This window comes from Oncorhynchus masou, chromosome 21 (assembly GCF_036934945.1).
Source record: "Oncorhynchus masou masou isolate Uvic2021 chromosome 21, UVic_Omas_1.1, whole genome shotgun sequence".
NCBI lineage: Eukaryota > Metazoa > Chordata > Actinopteri > Salmoniformes > Salmonidae > Oncorhynchus > Oncorhynchus masou.
Window position 1 is genome coordinate 46,842,621 of NC_088232.1, and position 17,860 is coordinate 46,860,480.

At 42.1% G+C, this 17,860-nt stretch overlaps 1 long non-coding RNA gene across 1 annotated transcript; it reads left to right on the plus strand.

The window, feature by feature from the left end:
• Window positions 1-3,334: 3,334 nt before the first annotated feature.
• Window positions 3,335-14,691, plus strand: LOC135507423 (uncharacterized). Its single transcript, XR_010450663.1, has 3 exons — window positions 3,335-3,392; window positions 12,776-12,846; window positions 13,602-14,691. It is a non-coding gene; the product is annotated as an uncharacterized LOC135507423 (long non-coding RNA).
• Window positions 14,692-17,860: the final 3,169 nt, after the last annotated feature.

Consider the following 17,860-nt stretch of genomic DNA (forward strand, 5'->3'; position numbering starts at 1 on the left):
AGGAAGAAGCCACTGCTCCAAAACCGCAATAAAAAAACTCAGACTACGGTTTGCAACTACAAATGGGGACAAAGATCGTGCTTTTTTGAGAGATGTCCTCTGGTCTGATGAAACAAAAATAGAACTGTTTGGCCATAATGATCATCACTATGTTTGGAGAAACAAGGGGGAGGCTTGCAATCCGAAGAACACCATCCCAACCGTGAAGCACGGGGGTGGTAGCATCATGTTGTGGGGGTGCTTTGCTGCAGGAGGGACTGGTGCACTTCACAATATAGATGGCATCATGAGTAAGAAAATTATGTGGATATTTTGAAGCAACATCTCAAGACATCAGTCAGAATGTTAAAGCTTGGTCGCAAATGGGTCTTCCAAATGCACAATGACCCCAAGCAGACTTCCAAAGTTGTGGCAAAATGGCTTAAGGACAACAAAGTCAAGGTATTGGAGTGGCCATCACAAAGCCCTGACCTCAATCCTATAGAAGATTTGTGGGCAGAACTGAAGAAATTTGTGTGAGCAAGGAGGCCTACATACCTGTCTCAGTTACACCAGCTCTGTCAGGAGGATTGGGCCAAAATTCACCCAATTTATTGTGGGAAGCTTGTGGAAGGCTACCCGACACTATTGATCCAAGTTAAACAATTTAAAGGCAATGCTACCAAATACTAATTGAGTGTATGTAAACTTCTGACCCCACTGGGAATGTGATAAAATAAATAAAAGCTGAACTAAATCATTATCTCTTACTAGGATTAAATGTCAGGAATTGCGAAAGACTGAGTTTAAATGTATTTGGCTAAGGTGTATGTAAACATCCCACCTCAACTGTGGGTGTACAGAGGCCCATTATCAGCAACCATCACCCCTGTGTTCCAACGGCACGTTGTGTTAGCTAATCCAAGTTTATCTTTTTAAAAGGCTAATTGGTCATTAGAAAACCCTTTTTAAATTATGTTTGTACAGCTGAAAACTGATTAAAGAAGCAATAAAACTGTCCTTCTTTAGACTTGTTGAGTGTCTGGAGCATCAGCATTTGTGGGTTCAGTTACAGGCTCAAAATGGCCAGAAACAAAGAACTTTCTTCTGACACTCATCAGTATATTCTTGTTCTGAGAAATGAAGGCTATTCCATGCGAGAAATTGCCAAGAAACTGAAGATCTCGCACAAGACTTTGTACTGCTCTCTTCACAGAACAGAGCAATCTGGCTCTAACCAGAATAGAAAGAAGAGTGGGAGGCCCTGGTGTACAACTGAGCAAGAGGACAAGTACATTAGAGTGTCTAGTTTGAGAAACAGACGCCTCACAAGTCCTCAACTGGCAGCTTCATTAAATAGTACCCACAAAACACCAGTCTCAACGTCAACAGTGAAGAGGCGACTCCAGGATGCTGGCCTTCTAGGCAGAGTTGCAAAGAAAGATCCATATCTCAGACTGAGCCAATAAAAGGAAAAGATAAAGATGAGCAAAATAATACACACACTAGACAGAGGAACTCTTCAAAATGTTTAATGTATGTTTGTGTGAACTTTTTGGACAGGCAATTTAAACCTCAATCGATAGAGAGTACAACTCCAATTAATATTTTTACTGACTAACATATAATTGTATTTTTTATATTTTTTATGATGGCACTCATGTTGGCATTTTAGCTACCTTTTTTATTCAGAATCTCAGTTTTGGGTAAATAATCTTCATTATTCGGTGGCTTAAAGTAACTGTCCAGTGTTTCAAGATTTCTGTGAAATATTACTTATACTAAATTACAATATGAGTTAAATAATTTTCCTTCCAATAAATGGCAATTAAGTATATTAAAAAGCCTCAACAACCGAATGGTGTGGGTGTATACCGGTCATTACAAATACTTATGCTAGTAGACCACTGATTGGCCAGCTCATCCTGCTCAGGGAGATGACATCATGTTCTATGAGGAAAAAGCAAGCATTTTTGAAATGGTGTGTTTGAGAAACTAGTTTGAGATGGGGTTTTTGAAGTGTTTTTTTTCTGCAATTTATGCTTTTGCTACAAATATGAGTACAGGATGAGTGAACAACATTGTTTGAGAATATATTTTCACTGTACAGTTACTTTAAATGACATCCAGCAAGGGTTTTTGTCTGAACAATTTATAGAAATATGAATTCTAGAAATACTCCATGCAATCAATTAAATCAAACATTACATTGCTACTACAGTACCATGCCTCTCTGATGAAAAGCTATTTCCACACCTTTCACAAATTGTGTTGAACAATAATGTATTTTTACAGTACTCGGTTGCAGAACAGACAACTTATCCTAAAAACAGGACAGGTCAAAGTAAAATGGGCAATATGGAATGGACAAATGGTTGTCCAGGAGTTTAACCCCATTGTCAAGATCAGTGGTTTCATCAATTTGTATCAATCAATTTTTGACAAGCTGATCACAGCGAAAAAATAAAATACTTATGCATTTCTCACTGTGTAAACGCATTGCAAAAAGGCTTGTGACAAATCATGAAGTTCGGTAGCTGATATTCAGAGCTTACATAGCAAAATTGATTAGTCAAAGGAAGCAGGACTAATAAAGCCAATGCAATGGCCTGCAAATGGTGGGCCTACCAGATGGATTGGCAATTATACAATTCCATTGCTGGCAAAATGGTAGGCTACACCCCAATAAGAACATTCTTTTAAAAATATTTTTGGGGTCCTATTTGTGTTGTTTTTTTGGTGTTTTACAAAGTGTAATTTCAGGCAACACCTCAGTTAGAATGTTGTTTTTTTTGCAATTTCAGACTGGACTTGATTTCCAGATCCACAGACATTGGTTTCTGGACCAGACCAAGTCTGAACCAATCATCAGTGTCAGTGTTTGGTTCAGATTTTGTCCAGTCTGGACCAGCCCTGATTTGGCCCAAACATAGATGTCTAAATTTACATCATTTAGCAGACACTCTTATCCAGAGTGACTTACAGTAGTGAGTGCATACATTTTAATACTGGTCCCTTGTGGGAATCAAACCCACAACCCTAGCAAGTGCCATGCTCTACCAACTGAGCCAAACTGGACTGCAAAGCACTTATTTTCAACTTTCATTAAAAAAAGTATTTTCAACTTTCATTCAAAATGAACCTGATTTCAATACATTTTGACACTTTCTGAATGTGGTGTCCTTGTAGGAGAAATACAACAAACTAACAGGGTGGAAAGTGATTTTAATTATTTATTTTAATTAAAGGTACCGCAAACTAGAAATGACGCAGCAGCTTCTGGTTGGTTGAAGCGGAAGAGCCCTAGCGAAAGAGAAAGTTGCCTGCATGCCTCGAGCTGAATCCCATCTGATGGAGACGTTCTTGCGATGGTGAGATTTGCTGTTAAGGCTACACACCAAGACACAGTTAAGGCATGTGGTAATTACCTTGTTTTTGTGGGAGATCGTCTGCTTGGTTAATGCCATTGTATGATAGTGATGTGCACTTCGCGAACGATTCGTTATTTTTGAACTACTCTTATTACTGAAACTACAGACATGATTCGTTTTTCTGAGTGACTCGTTCATTTTAATCATCGTTTAGAGAGAGACTTGCTCCAACCACAAACGGTCTATCACATGCGCGAAAGTAAATAGATAATGATCATAGATGTACAAAATACATGTTTAGAACTAATAATTGATCGCATGGTGCAAGAATGACTGCAATGAATTGATTGTTTAACGTTATGATGGACACAACAGCTTACTAGAACCAAAACAAGCACAGCCTCTGCCATAGCAGCGGGAAGTAGGGGTACTGCAGCTACCTGAAAAATCAGAATATGAAAATATAAAGGGAAAATGCAACGATTTTAAAAGATTTTACTGAGTTACAGTTCAGAGAAGGAAATCAGTCAATTAAAATAAATAAATGAGACCCTAATCTATGGATTGCACATGACTGGGGAGGGATGCAACCATGGGTGGGCCTAAGAGGGCATAGGCCCACCATTAGAATATGTTTTGTCCCATAAAAAGGTTTTATTACAAAAATAAATACTCCCCAGTTTCATCAGCTGCCTTGGTGGCTGGTCTCAGAATATCCCGCTGATGAAGAAGCTGGATGTGGAGATGCTGGGCTGGCATGATTACAAGTGGTTTGCGGTTGTGAGGCCGGTTGGACCCACTGTTAAACTCTCTAAAACGATGTTAGATGCAGTTTATGGTAGAGAAATTAATAACCACTTTGGTGGACATTCCTGCAGTCAGCATGCCAATTGCACACTCCCTCAACTTGAAATGTGTGGCATTGTTGTGTGACAAAACTGCACATTTTATATTGGCGGGTTATTGTCCCCAGCACGAGGTTCACCTGTATAATGATTGTTCTGTTTATTCAGCTTCTTGATAATACATCCTTCTAACAAGTGTGGCATATCTTGGCAAATGAGAAATGCTCACTAACAGGGATGTAATGAAATGTATACAAAAACATTGAGAGAAATAAGATTTTGGTGCATATGGAAAATGTCTGAATGTTTTATTTCAACTCATGAAACATGACAGACTTTACATGTTGCGTTTTATATACATTGCTCAAAAAATAAAGGGAACACTAAAATAACACATCCTAGATCTGAATGAATGAAATATTCTTATTAAATACTTGTTTCTTTACATAGTTGAATGTGCTGACAACAAAATCACACACATTATCAATGGAAATCCAATTTATCAACCCATGGAGGTCTGGATTTAATCACACTCAAAATGAAAGTGGAAAACCACACTACAGGCTGATCCAACTTTGATGTAATGTCCTTAAAACAAGTCAAAATGAGGCTCAGTAGTGTGTGTGGCCTCCACGTGCCTGTATGACCTCCCTACAACGCCTGGGCATGCTCCTGATGAGGTGGCGGATGGTTTCCTGAGGGATCTCCTCTCAGACCTAGACTAAAGCATCCGCCAACTCCTGGACAGTTTGTGGTGCAACATGGCATGGCGTAGGTGGATGGAGCGAGACATGATGTCCCAGATGTGCTCAATTGGATTCAGGTCTGGGGAACGGGTGGGCCAGTCCATAGCATCAATGCCTTCCTCTTGCAGGAACTTCTGACACACTCCAGCCACATGAGGTCTAGCATTGTCTTGCATTAGGAGGAACCCAGGGCCAATCGCACCAGAATTGGGGTCTGAGGATCTAATCTCGGTACCTAATGGCAGTCAGGCTACCTCTGGCAAGCACACGGAGGCACACGGCCCCCCAAAGAAATGCCACACCACACCATGACTGACCCACCGCCAAACCGGCGGACGTCGGGCCCTCATACCACCCTCATGGAGTCTGTTTCTGACCGTTTGAGCAGACACATGCACATTTGTAGCCTGCTGGAGGTCATTTTGTAGGGCTCTGGCAGTGCTCCTCCTGCTCCTCCTTGCACAAAGGTGGAGGTAGCGGTCCTGCTGCTGGGTTGTTGCCTTCCTATGGCCTCCTCCACGCCTCCAGATGTACTGGCCTGTCTCCTGGTAGCGCCTCCATGGTCTGGCCACTACACTGACAGACACAGCAAACCTTCTTGCCACAGCTCGCATTGATGTGTCATCCTGGATGAGCTGCACTACCTGAGCCACTTGTGTGGGTTGTAGACTCCGTCTCATGCTACCACTAGAGTGGAAGCACCGCCAGCAATCAAAAGTGACCAAAACATCAGCCAGGAAGCATAGGAACTGAGAAGTGGTCTTAGGTCATCACCTGCAGAACCACTCCTTTATTGGGGGTGTCTTGCTAATTGCCTATAATTTCCACCTGTTGTCTATTCCATTTGCACAACAGCATGTATTGTCAATCAGTGTTGCTTCCTAAGTGAACAGTTTGATTTCACAGAAGTGTGATTGACTTGGAGTTACATTGTGTTGTTTAAGTGTTCCCTTTATTTTTTTGAGCAGTGTATATTTTTTCACAATAGTATTAGGGGGGTGGCAGGTAGTCTAGCGGTTAAGAGCATTGGCCAGTAACCGAAAGGTCGCTGGGTCGAATTCCTGAGCTGACTGGGTGAAAAATCTGTCGGTGTATAGTAAGACCATTTCAGCTTCTCTGAGATGTGTACACCGAGGAATTTGAAGTTATTCACTGTCTCCACGGCAGCCCCATTGATGAAGATGGGGGAGAGTCCAGCCTTGTCCACAATCAGCTCCTTAGTTTTGCAGCCATTTAGGGAGAGGTTGTTTACCTGGCAACGTGCCGTTAGATTACTACTACTCTGTAGGCTGTCTCGTTATTGTTGTGACGTCAACGAACTTGGAGTTGGAACTGTGTGAGGCCATGCAGTCTCTGGTATACTGCGCTCCCCACAGCAACTCGCCCAAACCTCCCCCACTTCTCACTTCACTCAAATGCAGATAGCTGATGTTCTGAAAGAGCTGCAAAACCTGGACCGGTACAAATCAGCTGGGCTAAACAATCTGGACCCTCTCTTTCTAAAATTATCTACCATAATTATTGCAACCTCTATTACTAGCCTGTTCAACCTCCCTTTCATATCGTCTGAGATTCCCAAAGATTGGAAAGCTGCCGTGGTCATCCCCCTCTTCAAAGGGGGAGACACTCTAGACCCAAACTGCTACAGACCTATATCTATTCTACCCTGCCTTTCTAAGGTCTTTGAAAGCCATGTTAACAAACAGATTACCCATCATTTAGAATCCCACCGCACCTTCTCCGCTATGCTATCTGGTTTCAGAGCTGGTCATGGGTGCACCTCAGCCAAGGTCCTACATGATATCATAACCACCATCGATAAGAGACATTACTCTGCAGCCGTATTCATCGACCTGGCTAAGGCTATCGACAATCACAACATTCTTATTGGCAGACTCAACAGCCTTTGTTTCTCAAATGATTGCTTCGCTTGGTTCACCAACTACTTCTCCGATAGAGTTCAGTATGTCAAATCGGAGGGCCTCTGGCAGGCTCTATGGGGGTGCCACAGGGTTCAATTCTCAGGCCAACTCTTTTCTCTGTATACATCAAAGATATCGCTTTTCGCTGCTGGTGATTCTTTGATCCACCTCTACGCAAACGACACCATTCTGTATACCTCAGGCCCTTCGATGGACAATGTGTTAACTAACCTCCAGATGAGCATCAATGCCATACAACTCCCCTTCCGTGGCCTCCAACTGCTCTTAAATGCAAGTAAAACTAAATGCATGCTCTTCAACCGATCGCTGCCCATCCCGCCCGTCCAGCATCACTACTCTGGACGGTTCTGACTTAGGATATGTGGACAACTACAAATACCTAGGTGTCTGGTTAGACTGTAAACTCTCCTTCCAGTCTCACATTAAACATCTCCAATCCAAAATTAAATCTAGAATCGGCTTCCTATTTCGCAACAAACATCCTTCACTCATGCTGCCAAACATACCCTCGCAAAACTGACCATCTTACCGATGCTCGGCTTCGACGATGTCATTTACAAAATAGCCTCGAACATTCTACTCAACGAATTGGATGCAGTCTATCACAGTGCCATCCTTTTTGTCACCAATGCCCCATATACTACCCACCACTGCGACCTGTATGATTCCGTTGGCTGACCCTCGCTTCATACTCATCGCCAAACCCACTGGCTCCAGGTCATCTACAAGTCTCTGCTAGGTAAAGCCCCACCTTATCTCAGCTCACTGGTCAGCATAGCAGCACCAACCCGTAGCACACGCTCCAGCATGTATATCTCACTGATCACCCGCAAAGCCAAATCTTCCTTTGGCCGCCTCTCCTTTCAGTTCTCTGCTGCCAATGGCTGGAACGACCTGCAAAAATCTCTGAAGCTGGAGACTCTTACCTCCCTCAATAGCTTTAAGCACCAGCTGTCAGCAGCTCCCAGATCACTGCACCTGTACATAGCTCATCTGTCAACAGCCCATCCAATCTACCTCATCCCCATATTGTATTTATTTATCTTGCTCCTTTGCACCCCAGTATCTCAACCTGCACATTCATCTTCTGCACATCCTAATTGCTATATTGTAATTACTTTGCCAACGTGGCCTATTTATTGTCTAGTCTTTCTTATCCTACCTCATTTGCACATGCTGTATATATATCTTTCTACTGTATTATTGATTGTATGTTTGTTTGCTTATTCCATTTGTAACTCTGTGTTGAACTACTTTGCTTTATCTTGGCCAGGTTGCAGTTGCAAATGAGAACTTGTTCTCAACTAGCCTCCCTGGTTAAATAAAGGCTAAATAAATAAATAATTAAATACAGGAGAGGACTGAGGACACACCCTTGTGGGCCCCCTGTGATGAGGATCAGTTTTGAGGAATTGCCCATCTTCACCATCTCTGGGCGGCATGTCAGGAAGTCCATGACCCAGTTGCATAGGGAGGAGTTCAGACCCTGAGCCGTTAGCTTTGTGATGAGCTGATAGGGCACTATGAGCTGTCGTCATCCTCACATATGCATTCCTTTTGTCCAGGTGGGTAAGGGCAGTGTGCAGTGCAATGGTAATTGCGTCATCTGTGGGTCTGACATGGCGGTAGGCGAATTGGTCATGTGTGTCAGGGAGGGAGGATGTGATATGGTCTTTGTCTAGCCTCTCAAAGCACTTCATATTGACAGAAGTGAGTGCTACTGGTCAGTAGTCATTCAGTTCAGTTTCCCTTTCTTGGGCACAGGGATGGTAGTGGACATCTTGAAGCAGATGAGGATATAACCACCCTGCTTCAGAACATCTGTCAGTTCTCCTGTCCCAGTGTGGTAACTTTACAAGGAATATCCACACACCTTTAAAATGTTCATTGTCTTTACTTACAAACTCCAAATTAAAGGAGTACAAATGGTTGGAAAACAGGAGAGCGATGCACCTAACTCAACATGAGGTAGTGCCCGTTTAATTATAAAAAATAAAAAAGTTTGATCTAGGCTAGCCAGTTAAGAACAAATTCTTATTTACAATGATGGCCAACCCTGCCAAACCCTAACACGGATGACGCTGGGCCAATTGTGCACCGCCATATGGGACACCCAATCACAGCTGGTTGTTAATACTGTGCCAACTCTGGGTGATGACATCACAGGAGGGTAAAGGTCACAGTCAACACCAGTGTCCATAACCATGCTTTCATGAATAGTAATAATACTATAGATAAGTCCAGCACCTATTCAGTAGGAATTACTTACAGTTGAAGTCATACGTTTACATACACCTTAGCCAAATACAAATTTCTGACATTTAATCCAAGTAAAAATTCCCTGTCTTAGGTCAGTTAACCTCTTGAATTTCCCCATCCCGGATCCGGGATCGTGACTAAATCCTCAGGCTCATTAGCATAACGCAACGTTAACGATTTCTGAAAATCGCAAATAAAATTAAAAAAATGCGTTTGCTCTCAAGCTTAGCCTTTTCTTAACAACACTGTCATCTCAGATTTTCAAAATATGCTTTTGAACCATAGAAATTGACTAATTTGTGTAAGAGTATGCAAAGCTAGCATAGCATTTTGTGTAGCATGTAGCACGCAACATTTTCACAAAAGCCAGATAACCAAATAAATAAAATCATTAACTTTGAAGAGCTTCGGATGTTTTCAATGAGGAGACTCTCAGTTACATAGCAAATGTGCAGTTTTTCAAAAAATATTATTTGTGTAGGACAAATCGCTCCGTTTTGTTCACGTTTGGCTATGAAAAAACCCTGTATACAGTTATAGCCTGAAGCTCATTAGCATAATGTAACGTTAACGATTTCTGAAAATCGCAAATAAAATGAAAATAATGCATCTGCTCTCAAGCTTAGCCTTTTCTTAACAACACTGTCATCTCAGATTTTCAAAATATGCTTTTGAACCATAGAAATTGACTAATTTGTGTAAGAGTATGCAAAGCTAGCAATGCATTTTGAATAACATGTAGCACGCAACATTTTCACAAAAACCAGATAACCAAATAAATAAAATCATTTACCTTTGAAGAGCTTCTGATGTTTTCAATGAGGAGACTCTCAGTTACACACCAAATGCGCAGTGTTTCCTGAAAGCGTCTGTGTGTAGGAGAAATCGTTCCGTTTTCTACATTGCGCCTGGCTACTGAAACGAACCGAAAATGCAGTCACCTACAACGTAAAACTTTTTCCGGATTAACTACATAATATCGACCGAAACATGGCAAACGTTGTTTGGAATCAGTCCTCAAGGTGTTTTTTCACATATCTCTTCATTGACATGCAGTTCGTGGAAGCTTGCTTTACTCTCTGTATTGTTTGGAAAAATACTGGCAGGTGACTTTTGCGCACCAATTTCGGCGCAGGACACCGGGCGGACACGTGGTAAATGTGGTCTCTTATGGTCAATCTTCCAATGATCTGCCTACAAATACGTCACAATGCTGCAGACACCTTGGGGAAACGACAGAAAGGGCAGACTCATTCCTCTTACGTTCACAGCCATATAAGGAGATCATGACAAACAGAGCCTCAAAAATCCTTGTCATTTCCTGGATGCCATCTCATCTTGGTTTTGCCTGAAGCTCACGTTAAAGGGCACGCACAGAGAAGATCTTTGTATTTCTGGATACGTCAGAGTGTTTTCTTTCGAACAGTAGCAATTATATGCATAGTCGAGCATCTTTTTGTGACAAAATATCTTGTTTAAAACGGGAACGTTTTTCATCCAAAAATGAAATTGCGCCCCTAGAGTTCCAAGAGGTTAAGATCACCACTTTATTTTAAGAATGTGAAATGTCAGAATAATGGTAGAGTGATTTATTTCAGCTTTTATTTCTTTCATCATTTTCTCAGTGGGTCAGAAGTTTACATACACTCAATTAATATTTGGTAGCATTGCCTTTTTAAATTGTTTAACTTGGGTCAAACGTGTCGGATGGCCTTCCACAAGCTTACCACAATTCGTTGGGCCCATTCCTCCTGACAGACCTGGTGTGACAGAGTCAGGTTTTTAGGCCTCCTTGCTCACACACGTTTTTTTTCAGTTCTGCCCACACATTTTCTATGGGATTGAGGTCAGGGCTTTGTGATGGCCATTCCAATACCTTGACTTTGTTGTCCTTAAGCCATTTTGCCACAACTTTGGAAGTATGCTTGGGGTCATTGTCCATTTGGAAGACCCATTTGTGACCAAAATTTAACTTTCTGACTGATGTCTTGAGATGTTGCTTCAATATATCCACATAATTTTCCTACTCATGATGCCATCTATTTTGTGAAGGGCACTTGTCCCTCCTGCAGCAAAGCACCCCCAACAACATGATGCTGCCACCCCCGTGCTTCAAGGTTGGGATGGAGTTCTTTGGCTTGCAAGCCTCCCCCTTTTTCCTCTAAACATATAACAATGGTCATTATGGCCAAACAGTTCTATTTTTGTTTCATCAGACCAAAGGACATCTCAAAAAAGCACGATCTTTGTCCCCATGTGCAGTTGCAAACCGTTGTTATGGAGGTTTTGGAGCAGTGGCTTCCTTGCTGAGAGGCCTTTCAGGTTATGTTAATTTAGGACTTGTTTTACTGTGGATAAAGATATTTGTGTACCTGTTTCCTCCAGCATCTTCACAAGGTCCTTTGCTGTTGTTCTGGGATTGGTTGGCACTTTTCGCACCAAAGTACATTAATTTCTAGGAGACAGAACGCGTCTCCTTCCTGAGCGGTATGATGGCTGCGTGGTCCCATGGTGTTTATACTTGCGTACTGTTGTTTGTACAGATGAATGTGGTACCTTCAGGCATTTGGAAATTGCATTATATCAAGCAATGAGGCACTAATTTTCAAGGTAGACCTTGAAATACATACGCAGGTACACATCCAATTGACTCAAATTATGTCAATTAGCCTATCAGAAGCTTCTAAAGCCATGACATAATTTTCTGGAATTTTCCAAGCTGTTTAAAGGCACAGTCAACTTAGTGCATGTAGACTTCTGGCCCACTGGAATTGTGATACAGTGAAATAATCTGTCTGTAAACAATTGTTTGAAAAATGACTTGTGTCATGCACAACGTAGATGTCCTAACCATCTTGCCAAAACTATAGTTTGTTAATAAGTGTGAATGTGAACTTCCGACTTCAACTGTATATAGTGTCCATACTAGAACAACCTGGTACACACACGTGCACACAAACAAATACACACACTCAAATTCAAATAAAGTTATTCTATAGAGTACTTTAATTAAGCATTGTTTGTGTAAAAAAAACTATCTTCATCATGTCCAGGAAGGTACATGATAAAGACAACAAATACAAGAAAGATATCTGTAAATGATGAGAAGCTTTTACCCTACCAATTGTTTCAACAATTTCTGTTATCTGGTAATGAGACTTGATTCTCAGTGAAGCGCTTGTTATCTATCGTCTGCTAACCAGTAAACCTAAACCACAGGTCTGAGACAGGTGCCTTGCAAACTGAAAACATTTCACTGGTTGATAAGAAAGTATGTCATCCACATATTTGCTGCAAAACTTTGCCTTTGGTATTCAACCCAAGAAGCATGTGCTGATATAGTAGTTACGATACAATGGTTGTATCTTAGTATGTACACCATTTGACTTAATGGAGAGCTATGGCAAGAAGGTCTTCAATAGAGGAACAAATGTAGTGATGGTCCCCCTGTAAGTAGGATTCATGTCAACTAGTAATATTTAAGCTGGATGCCAAGCTGAACACTGACATATTGGGTGTTGGACATAGTACTAACTGCCTGGTTAAGGGCATACCATGAAATCTGGGATTTGATTTGTCCCTTGCTGAAAAAGGAGAACATGGTTCTGATTGGTCCTTTGTGTGTTCCACAGGATGACTGATCCCTTACCCACCTGAATATGTCGGGAAAAGGACTGATAGACAGCGTGGCCACCCTCTCCAAGTGTGTGTTTATGGTTTCTCTCAATGTATATCACCCTTGTCCTTCTGTATTTTGCTAGTTGAGCTGCCTGGGTCTTTTCCAAGTGTCTGTCCTGTACACTACCTCTGGATCATGTGACCTGACTGTCCAGTACTGAGTTCTATGTGTCTTGTTGTCCAGGTGTCTGCCTGTCTGTCCCTCAATGGTTTCTGTGGACCTGGCAGTGACCTCAGTGGCACTCCAGTCTCCTCTCCACCCAGCGACCTTTGACCTCTCTCAACCTCCAAGATACAGTAGGCCTATAGTAGTCTGTAGGTTCTGTCACGAACGTCTCGAAGCCCGTAACAGAAAGGGAGACAACGTAAAGATAAAGAATAACAAAAATATATTTAAGAACAGAAGTAACCTATATACACTAAACAATGGTATATGTAGTCAGTAGTGTAAGTGAGTGGTTGCATGCATAGATGTGATAATGAGTAGTGTTGAAGGGTGCCAATGCAAACAAACAAAACAGCCACAAAATTGCCACAATCAAAATCCAACAGTGTGTCTGGATGGAGAGATTCTCCCCCATGAATGGGGGAAAGGTGTATTTATCCGAGGACACACCCATGCCCAGGTGTTTCCCATTTCGCTGACGACCCTCCCGGCTCCGCCCACCGACATCCTATAAAGGAAAACATGAGCAAAGAGAAAGATTTCGGCAGACAGAGTGGTAGGGTCGTCACAGTTCTCATTCCCTCTAAATTGTTCCCTCTCTTTTCTTTCTTCAGGTTATCAGGTAGCCAGGTAGCTTAGGACAGGTCTATTTTGGACGGCCTGTCAGAGCAGGTCCAGGACCTGCGGCTGTGGTCCCAGAGGCGCAACAAACTGGACTGCGAGGCCCTGCAGCAGACCTGGCGCCAGAGGAGGCCCGGGGGCTGCTAACTCTCCAGAGATGTCAAGTGCCTGCTCACTACTGCCCCCTCACTGTGAGGAAGATTCCGTGAGTTCTTGTACACCCTTAAAGAATTGTGTCGCTTGGATTCCAATGTGTACACTTGAGATGATTTACATTCCTTGGTCCTCATATGAGGCATCTTTTGATGACACAGGCTGCAATATTTTGTATGCATTATGTAGATATACTTATTTCAGTGTGTATTTTGGGGTGCATTTATACATGTGTATGTTTGTCTATGTTTTGGAAAACCCACAAAATTAAGTGAAAATAATAATAATAATTTCTGCACTGCTTATCGCCATGGTGCTTTTTTATCCATGCAACTTCCCAACATTTGCTGACTGAATGAAGAAATGGTCAAGCTTACCTCTGGTTTACTTGTTAGTTAACCCACTGACTGGCCTTCTTCTCACTGTTTATTTTTCCACAAAGGAGGGTGTTCAAGATACTGTGGGATGTGCCTAGTCACACATCAGTGTTATCACCTCAGTGTATCACTACAGTGCCTTGCGAAAGTATTCGGCCCCCTTGAACTTTCCGACCTTTTGCCACATTTCAGGCTTCAAACATAAAGATATAAAACGGTATTTTTTTGTGAAGAATCAACAACAAGTGGGACACAATCATGAAGTGAAACGACATTTATTGGATATTTCAAACTTTTTTTAACAAATCAAAAACTGAAATATTGGGCGTGCAAAATTATTCAGCCCCTTTACTTTCAGTGCAGCAAATTCTCTCCAGAAGTTCAGTGAGGATCTCTGAATGATCCAATGTTGACCTAAATGACTAATGATGATAAATACAATCCACCTGTGTGTAATCAAGTCTCCGTATAAATGCACCTGCACTGTGATACTCTCAGAGGTCCGTTAAAAGCGCAGAGAGCATCATGAAGAACAAGGAACACACCAGGCAGGTCCGAGATACTGTTGTGAAGAAATTTAAAGCCGGATTTGGATACAAAAAGATTTCCCAAGCTTTAAACATCCCAAGGAGCACTGTGCAAGCGATAATATTGAAATGGAAGGAGTATCAGACCACTGCAAATCTACCAAGACCTGGCCGTCCCTCAACTTTCAGCTCATACAAGGAGAAGACTGATCAGAGATGCAGCCAAGAGGCCCATGATCACTCTGGATGAACGGCAGAGATCTACAGCTGAGGTGGGAGACTCTGTCCATAGGACAACAATCAGTCGTATATTGCACAAATCTGGCCTTTATGGAAGAGTGGCAAGAAGAAAGCCATTTCTTAAAGATATCCATAAAAAGTGTCATTTAAAGTTTGCCACAAGCCACCTGGGAGACACACCAAACATGTGGAAGAAGGTGCTGTGGTCAGATGAAACCAAAATGGAACTTTTTGGCAACAATGCAAAATGTTATGTTTGGTGTAAAAGCAACACAGCCCATCACCCTGAACACACCATACCCACTGTCAAACATGGTGGTGGCAGCATCATGGTTTGGGCCTGCTTTTCTTCAGCAGGGACAGGGAAGATGGTTAAAATGGATGGGAAGATGGATGGAGCCAAATACAGGACCATTCTGGAAGACAACCTGATGGAGTCTGCAAAAGACCTGAGACTGGGACGAAGATTTGTCTTCCAACAAGACAATGATCCAAAACATAAAGCAAAATCTACAATGGAATGGTTCAAAAATAAATATATCCAGGTGATAGAATGGCCAAGTCAAAGTCCAGACCTGAATCCAATGGGATGGGAAAAAAATTCAGTCTCTCGATGTGTATTCGAGAGACTGTCAGCTGCAGTGAAGGAGAGTCTGCAGGTTTTGGTAGCGGGCCATGTCAGTGGCACTGTATTGTCCTTAAAGCGAGCAAAGAAGTTGATTAGTCTATCTGGGAGCAAGACATCCTGGTCCTCGACGGGGCTGGTTTTCTTTTTGTAATCCGTGATTGACTGTAGACCCTGCCACATATCTCTTGTGTCTGAGCCGTTGAATTGCGACTCTACTTTGTCTCTATACTGACGCTTAGCTTGTTTGATTTCTCTTGCGGAGGGAATAGCTACACTGTTTGTATTTGGTCATGTTTCCGGTCACCTTGCCCTGGTTAAAAGCAGTGGTTCGCACGTTCAGTTTTGCCCAAATGCTGCCATCAATCCACGGTTTCTGGTTTGGGAATGTTTTAATAGTTGCTGTAGGTACGACATCGCCCATGCACTTGCTAATGAACTCGCTCACCGAATCAGCGTATTCGTCAATGTTGTTGTTTGACGCAATGCGGAACATATCCCAGTCCACGTGATCGAAGCAATCTTGAAGCAGATTGTTCGGACCAGCGTTGAACAGACCTCAGCGGGGGGGGGGGGCTTCCTGTTTTAGTTTCTGTCTATAGGCAGGAGCAACAAAATGGAGGCGTGGTCAGCTTTTCCGAAAGGAGGACGGGGGAGGGCCTTATATGCGTCGCGGAAGTTAGAATAACAATGATCCAGGGTTTTACCAGCCCTGGTAGCACAATCGATATGCTGATAGAATTTAGGGAGTCTTGTTTTCAGATTAGCCTTGTAAAAATCTCCAGGTTACAATGAATGCAGCCTCAGGATATGTGGTTTCCAGTTTACATAGTGTCAAATAAAGTTCATTCAGGGCCATCGATGTGTCTGCTTGGGGGGGAATATATGCGGCTGTGATTATAATCGAAGAGAATTCTCTTGGTAGATAATGAGGTCGACATTTTGATTGTGAGGAATTCTAAATTGGGTGAACAGAAGGACTTGAGTTCCTATATGTTGTTATGATCACACCACGTCTCGTTAATTATAAAGCATACCACCCCCCCGCCCCTCTTCTTACCAGAAAGATGCTTGTTTCTGTCGGCGCGGTACTAGAAGAAACTAGCTGGCTGTACCAACTCCCACAGCGTGTCTCGAGTGAGCCATGTTTCCGTGAAGCAAAGAACGTTACAGTCTCTTATGTCTCTTTGGAATGCTACCCTTGCTCGGATTTCATCAACCTTGTTGTCAAGAGACTGGACATTGGCGAGTAGTATGCGTTGTTTTGGTTCGCCGGCTGGGATCCGATCCATTGTCCTGGGTGGTGGGCAAAACAGAGGATCCACTTCGGGAAAGTCGTATTCCTGATCGTAATGATGGTGAGTTGACGTTGCTCTTAAATCCTTTAGTTCCACCCGACTGTCAATTTATTTTTTGTTATTTGTAATAATGACAATTACAACAACTGAATTAACACTTATTTGAACATAATATAATACATCAATAAAAATCAATTTAGCCTTAAATAATGTAACATGTTCAATTTGGTTTAAATAATGCAAAAACAAAGTGTTGGAGATGAAAGTAAAAGTGCAATATGTGCCATATAAAAAAGCTAACATTTAAGTTCCTTGCTCAGAACATGAGAACATGAAAGCTGGTGGTTCCATTTAACATGAGACTTCAATATTCCAAGGTAAGAGGTTTTAGGTTGTAGTTAGTATTTATAGGACTATTTATCTCTATACCATTTGTATTCCATATACCTTTGACTATTGGATGTTCTTATAGGCACTTTAGTATTGCCAGTGTAACAGTATAGCTTCCATCCCTCTCCTCGCTCCTACCTGGGCTCGAACGAGGATCACATCGACAACAGCCATCCTTGAAGCAGCGTTACCCATGCAGAGCAAAGGGAACAACTACTCCAAGTCTCAGAGCAAGCAACGACAGTCTTTTTCCGCAAATGCGCACCACATTGATTATATTAACGCAGGACACGCTAGATAAACTAGTAATATCATCAACCATGTGTAGTTACCTAGTGATTATGATTGATTCATTGTTTTTTATAAGAAGTTTAATGCTAGCTAGCAACTTACCTTGGCTTCTTACTGCATTCACGTAACAGGTAGGCTCCTCGTGTAGTGCAATGAGAGGCAGGTGGTTAGAGCGTTGGACTAGTTAACTGTAAGGTTGCAAGATTGAATCCCCGAGCTGTCGTTCTGCCCCTGAACAAGGCAGTTAACCCACCATTCCTAGGCCGTCATTGAAAATAAGAACGTGTTCTTAACTGACTTGCCTCGTTAAATAAAGGTGTAAGAAAATTATATTAACCTCTAACGTCAAGC